Source organism: Salvelinus sp. IW2-2015, unplaced genomic scaffold (assembly GCF_002910315.2).
Source record: "Salvelinus sp. IW2-2015 unplaced genomic scaffold, ASM291031v2 Un_scaffold5446, whole genome shotgun sequence".
In the NCBI taxonomy this organism is placed as follows: domain Eukaryota; kingdom Metazoa; phylum Chordata; class Actinopteri; order Salmoniformes; family Salmonidae; genus Salvelinus; species Salvelinus sp. IW2-2015.
In genome coordinates, this window is record NW_019946711.1 from 21288 (window position 1) to 28316 (window position 7029).

The 7029-nt window shown below is 45.3% G+C and overlaps 1 protein-coding gene across 1 annotated transcript in view; it reads left to right on the top strand.

The window, feature by feature from the left end:
• Nucleotides 1–2299, top strand: part of LOC112078248 (zinc finger protein 239) — a 19284-nt gene extending 16985 nt beyond the window's left edge. The window contains exons 6-7 of the transcript XR_011478531.1: nucleotides 663–862; nucleotides 1296–2299. The gene's annotated coding sequence lies outside the window, so the exon portion shown is untranslated. The remainder of the gene's footprint in view (nucleotides 1–662; nucleotides 863–1295) is intronic.
• Nucleotides 2300–7029: the final 4730 nt, after the last annotated feature.

Consider the following 7029-nt stretch of genomic DNA (forward strand, 5'->3'; position numbering starts at 1 on the left):
TTTTTAAACACTTTTATGGTTACTACATGATTCCATATGTGTTATTTCATAGTTTTGATGTCTTCACTATTATTCTACAATGTAGAAAATAGTAAAAAAATAATGAAAATCCCTTGAATGAGTAGGTGTGTCCAAACTTTTGACTGGTACTGTACATTGCAGACGTTGCATTGCATCAGCCAATGGTTGCGTGCCTGTTCATCGACTGCACAGTCGGGCGTCAGATTGCCGTATCGTATGACGTGTTTTGATGATAATATTTATGTTAACCACCTATCCATGCGTCGTGAGGTCTGGCATGCGTCTGCAATGCAGTCAGCCTGGAATGTGACCAGTGATAACTCACGTTTAAAAAAAATAAAAAATAAAAAACACGTTTGCCTTTACTAGTAAACCGACACGGTGGCCGTGTCCGAATACCCATCCTAGCGTACTAAATAGTATGCGGAAAAGAAAAGTGTTATAGTACGTCTTCACTATTGTTCATTTTGGTACAGCGCGTCACTTTATCTGATTACCAGCTGTGGTCAGACACGTGAGTCAGGAAAACACGCGTGAATTCCGCTAGAACAAACGCCGAAATGAGTGTGCCGTTTTTAAGTATGTAGTCGACTAGTATGGGGTATTCGGACACGGCCAATCTCTTTCTTATCCTGCGTCAGGAATACCTGTACAACACCAGAAGAATCCCAAAGCTAAGAAGTCTCACGACTGTGTAGTTTGTGGAAAACAACTATCGGAAGCCATGAAACTGAAGAGGCACATGAGAACACACACAGGAGAGAAACCTCACGGTTGCTCTGTGTGCGGCAGGGGATTCACACAGAAAGGAAATTGAAAACACACATGAAAACACACAGAGGTGAGAAGAAGTCTTATATTACCGTCCCAGTAATAAGTATGCATAGCAGTAACTATGGAAACATTTGTCATCTGTCCCAGTAATAACATGCATAGCAGTAATATGGAAACATTTGTCATCTGTCCCAGTAATAACTATGCATAGCAGTAACTATGGAAACGTTTGTCACTTGAGTTTATTGTGAAAAGAATATACTTCAGACATTACACATTTTGAAATTTAACAGTTTTATCAGATTTTTTATTTTTTTTAAATGTTGAGTAGCTCTGAAAAGAGAAAAATGTAACTATGGAAACATTTGTCTTCTGTCCCAGTAATAACTATGGAAACATTTGTCATCTGTCCTAGGAAGACTTTCTTACTTTCTTACTTCTCACGAAGTACATGCGGTTTGACTGACTTTACATTATCTCACATCATGTCCTCCACGCAGGATTGAATGCATTGTGGTCCGCTGGAGAGGACAGTCCCTCTACGTCAGGAGAACCCGAGCAACACCAGAAGAAGCAACCAAAGCTAAGCTAAGACATTTCATAATTGCATAGATTGTGGGGAGATATGCCAAACTCTACCAGCACTAAAAAAACACATGAAAACTCACACCAGTAAGAAGCCGTCTTACCAATGCTCCCTTTGCGGGGCMGAGTTCACTGAGAAAGGGCAAATCCAAGACCACCAGTTAKAYCATGTTGGKGAGAAGCCTTACTCTTGCCCTGACTGTGGGAAATGTTTCGTCAATGAAAGCTACATTAAAATTCACCAGCGAACACACACTGGAGAGAGACCCTACAGCTGCCTTGTGTGTGGAAAMAGTTTCGTGAAAAAAGCATACTTAAAAAGTCATTTACWYACACACACTGGAGAGAAGCCATACCTTTGCTCCATCTGTGGGAAGYCATACAGTAGAGAAGGAACTTTCAAAATCCACCAGAGAGTTCACACAGGAGAGAAACCATACCTGTGCACTGAATGTGGGAAGCGTTTCAGCTGTAGAGCAAACCTTTATTCACACAAGAAGAGACATGATGGCAAACCCATAGGACCTAAACGGCAGTTAGGCAGACCGAAGCAACTGCCAAACTGACAAATGGGACGGGAAAAATGTACTTGTGTAGTGTCTCTCCTGATCACCAGCAACATAGTTATGTTCATCTTGATTATACATTTCCCATTAATGGACATAAACAATAGAAMATTAAGGAATGCAGCTGTGGATGTCTGAAAGACTGAAATATATAAAGCACAGGACCTAAACAGCAGTTAGGCAGACCCAAGAAACTACCATGGGGGACAGTGCTGGTTAAATTAACTTAAGCAGTGACTTCATTTTATGTAAGACATCACAGCACAGAGTTGAAAAAATATATATGTCCTATGGAAATCAAGAGAGGGTGGTCTACAGAGAGAGGTGGGATTAAAAAAATGAATGATCTGTAATCGTTAGGAAACACCACGTATATATATCATGTATACAGGACATATTTAAGAGTGGGTTGTGAGAGGAGTGGCTAACCAGCATCACAAAAGCCGGAGCAACTCGACGCAGGGGACGGTGAGGTGCGTTGCCGAGGCTAGCGGATCTGACTGTCTCTCCGACTCTGACTGACTGGCTTCCTCCGCTCTCAGTACCATCTGTCTGTTTCTCAGACGGCCCTCCATCCGTCAGCTTCCTCCGCTCTCAGTACCATCTGTCTGTTTCTCAGACGGCCCTCCATCCGTCAGCTTCCTCGCTCTCAGTACCATCTGTTCTGTTTTCAGACGCCCTCCATCCGTCAGGCTTCCTCCGCTCTCAGTACCATCTGTTCTGTTTCTCAGACGGCCCTCCATCCGTCAGCTTCCTCCGCTCTCAGTACACTCGTTCTGTTTCTCAGACGGCCCTCATCCGTCAGCTTCCTCCGCTCTCAGTACCATCTGTTCTGTTTCTCAGACGGCCCTCCATCCGTCAGCTTCCTCCGCTCTCAGTACCATCTGTTCTGTTTCTCAGACGGCCCTCCATCCGTCAGCTTCCTCCGCTCTCAGTACCATCTGTTCTGTTTCTCAGACGGCCCTCCATCCGTCAGCTTCCTCCGCTCTCAGTACCATCTGTTCTGTTTCTCAGACGCCCTCCATCCGTCAGCTTCCTCCGCTCTCAGTACCATCTGTTTCTGTTTTCTCAGACGCCTCCATCCGTCAGCTTCCTCCGCTCTCAGTACCATCTGTTCTGTTTCTCAGACGACCCTCCATCCGTCAGCTTCCTCCGCTCTCAGTACCATCTGTTCTGTTTCTCAGACGGCCCTCCCCATCGTCAGCTTCTCTCTCTCAGTACCATCTGTTCTGTTTCTCAGACGGCCCTCCATCCGTCAGCTTCCTCCGCTCTCAGTACATCTGTTCTGTTTCTCAGACGCGCCCTCCATCCGTCAGCTTCCTCCGCTCTCAGTACCATCTGTTCTGTTTCTCAGACGCCCTCCATCCGTCAGCTTCCTCCGTCTCCAGTACCATCTGTTCTGTTTCTCAGACGACCCTCCATCCGTCAGCTTCCTCCGCTCTCAGTACATCTGTTCTGTTTCTCAGACGACCCTCCATCCGTCAGCTTCCTCCGCTCTCAGTACCATCTGTTCTGTTTCTCAGACGGCCCTCCATCCGTCAGCTTCCTCCGCTCTCAGTACCATCTGTTCTGTTTCTCAGACGGCCCTCCATCCGTCAGCTTCCTCCGCTCTCAGTACCATCTGTTCTGTTTCTCAGACGGCCCTCCATCCGTCAGCTTCCTCGCTCTTCAGTACCTCTGTTCTGTTTCTCAGACGGCCCTCCATCCGTCAGCTTCCTCCGCTCTCAGTACCATCTGTTCTGTTTCTCAGACGGCCCTCCATCCGTCAGCTTCCTCCGCTCTCAGTACCATCTGTTCTGTTTCTCAGACGCCCTCCATCCGTCAGCTTCCTCCGCTCTCAGTACCATCTGTTCTGTTTCTCAGACGCCTCCATCGTCAGCTTCCTCCGCTCTCAGTACCATCTGTTCTGTTTCTCAGACGGCCTCCATCCGTCAGCTTCCTCCGCTCTCAGTACCATCTGTTCTGTTTCTCAGACGCCTCCATCCGTCAGCTTCCTCCGCTCTCAGTACCATCTGTTCTGTTTCCTAGACGCCCTCCATCCGTCAGCTTCCTCCGCTCTCAGTACCATCTGTTTGTTTCTCAGACGCCCTCCATCCGTCAGCTTCCTCCGCTCTCAGTACCATCTGTTCTGTTTCTCAGACGGCCCTCCATCCGTCAGCTTCCTCCGCTCTCAGTACCATCTGTTGTTCTGTTTCTCAGACGCCCTCCATCCGTCAGCTTCCTCCTCTCTCAGTACCATCTGTTCTGTTTCTCAGACGACCTCCATCCGTCAGCTTCCTCCGCTCTCAGTACATCTGTTCTGTTTCTCAGACGGCCCTCCATCCGTCAGCTTCCTCCGCTCTCAGGTACCATCTGTTCTGTTTCTCAGACGGCCCTCCATCCGTCAGCTTCTCCGCTCTCAGTACCATCTGTTCTGTTTCTCAGACGACCCTCCATCCGTCAGCTCCCATCCATAAAGATTTGTATGGTTTTTTTGGGGTTCAAACTTGAATGTGCTGATATTGGAGTTTTTAGCTGCAAGTTTTATTGGTATGTAACTGTTATGAAAGTTGTATTGTCAATTTGTTTGTATTTAAACGCCACTTTAAACGTGTACATACACTGCAAACATTTCCACGAAATCAAGTAGTAAGTAAAGTAGTACTGTATAATACAGAGTGTGAGGAGAGCTCCACTACATGTAATATATAACAGAGTGGTGAGGAGGAGCTCCACTACCATGTATATATAACAGAGTGGGAGGAGGAGCTCCCCTACTGTAATAATAACAGAGTGGTGAGGAGGAGCTCCACCTACATGTAATAATAACAGAGTGGTGAGGAGGAGCTCCACCTACATGTAATAATAATAAGAGTGGTGAGGAGGAGCTCCACCTACATGTAATAATAACAGAGTGGTGAGGAGGAGTCCACCTACATGTAATATACGAGTGATGAGGAGGAGCTCCACCTACATGTAATAATAAACAGAGTGATGAGGAGGAGCTCCACTACATGTAATAATAACAGAGTGGTGAGGGGAGCTCCACCTACATGTAATAATAACAGAGTGTGAGGAGGGAGCTCACCTACATGTAATAATAAATAACAGAGTGGTGAGGAGGAGCTCCACCTACATGTAATAATAAAGAGTGGTGAGGAGGACTCCACTACATTAATAATAATAACAGAGTGGTGAGAGGAAGCTCCACCTACATGTAATAATAACAGAGTGATGAGGAGGAGCTCCACTACATGTAATAATAACGAGTGGTGAGGAGGAGCTCCACCTACATGTAATAATAACAGAGTGATGAGGAGGAGCTCCACCTAATGTAATAATAACAGAGTGATGAGGAGGAGCTCCACCTACATGTAATAATAATCAGAGTGGTGAGGAGACTCCACTACATGTAATAAAATAACAGAGTGGTGAGGAGGAGCTCCACCTACATGTAATAATAACAGAGTGATGAGGAGGAGCTCCACCTAATGTAATAAGAGTGATGAAGAGGAGCTCCACCTATATGTAATAATAACAGAGTGTGGGAGGAGCTCCACCTACATGTAATAATAACAGAGGTGATGAGGAGGAAGCTCCACTACATGTAAATAATAACAGAGTGGTGAGGAGGAGCTCCACCTACATGTATATTAATACAGAGTGATGAGGAGGAGCTCCACCTACATGTAAAATAACAGAGTGGTGAGGAGGAGCTCCACCTACATGTAATAATAACAGAGTGGAGGAGGAGCTCCACTACATGTAATAATTAACAGAGTGATGAGGAGGAGCTCCACCTCACATGTAATAATAAAAGAGTGGTGAGGAGGAGCTCACCTACATGTAATAATAACAGAGTGGTGAGGAGGAGCTCCACTACATGTATAATAACAGATGTGAGGAGGAGCTCCACCTACATGTATAATAATAGAGTGATGAGGAGGAGCTCCACCTACATGTAATAATAATAACTGAGTGGTGAGGAGGACTCCACCTACATGTAATAATAATAACAGAGTGTGAGGAGGAGCTCCACCTACATGTAATAATAATAACAGAGTGATGAGGAGGAGCTCCACCTACATGTAATAATAACAGAGTGATGTAGGAGGAGCTCCACCTACATGTAATAATAATAAGAGTGGTGAGGAGGAGCTCCACCTACATGTAATATAATACAGAGTGATGAGGAGGAGCTACCTACATGTAATAATAAGAGTGGTGAGGAGGAGCTCCACCTACATGTATATATATAACAGAGTGGTGAGGAGGAGCTCCACCTACATGTAATAATAACAGAGTGGTGAGGGACTCACACTACATGTAAATAATAACAGAGTAGAGAGGAGCTCCACCTACATGTAATTTAACAGAGTGATGAGGAGGAGGAGCTCCACCTACATGTATATAATAACAGTAGTGGTGAGGAGGAGCTCCACCTACATGTAATATAACAGAGTGGTGAGGAGGAGCTCCACCTACATGTAATAATAATACAGAGTGTGAGGAGGAAGCTCCACCTACATGTAATAATACTAACAGAGTGGTGAGGAGGACTCCACCTACATGTAATAATAATAAAGAGTGGTGAGGAGGAGCTCCACCTACATGTAATTATATAACAGAGGTGTGAGGAGGAGCTCCACCTACATGTATATAATAACAGAGTGGTGAGGAGGAGCTCCACCTACAGTGTATATAATAACAGGTGGTGAGAGGAGCTCCACCTACCATGTAATAATAATAACAGAGAGTGGATGGAGGAGCCACCTACATGTTAAATAAACAGAGTGTGAGGAGGAGCTCCACTACATGTTAATAATATAACAGAGTGGTGAGGAGGAGCTCCACCTACATGTAATAATAACAGAGTGGTGAGGAGGAGCTCCACCTACATGTAATAATAAACAGAGTGATGAGGAGGCTCCACCTACATGTAATATAAAGAGTGGTGAGGAGGAGCTCCACCTACATGTAATAATAACAGATGGTGAGGAGGAGCTCCACCTACATGTGTAATATAAGTAACAGAGTGTGAGGAGGAGCTCCACCTACATGTAATAATAACAGAGTGATGAGGAGGAGCTCCACCTACATGTTA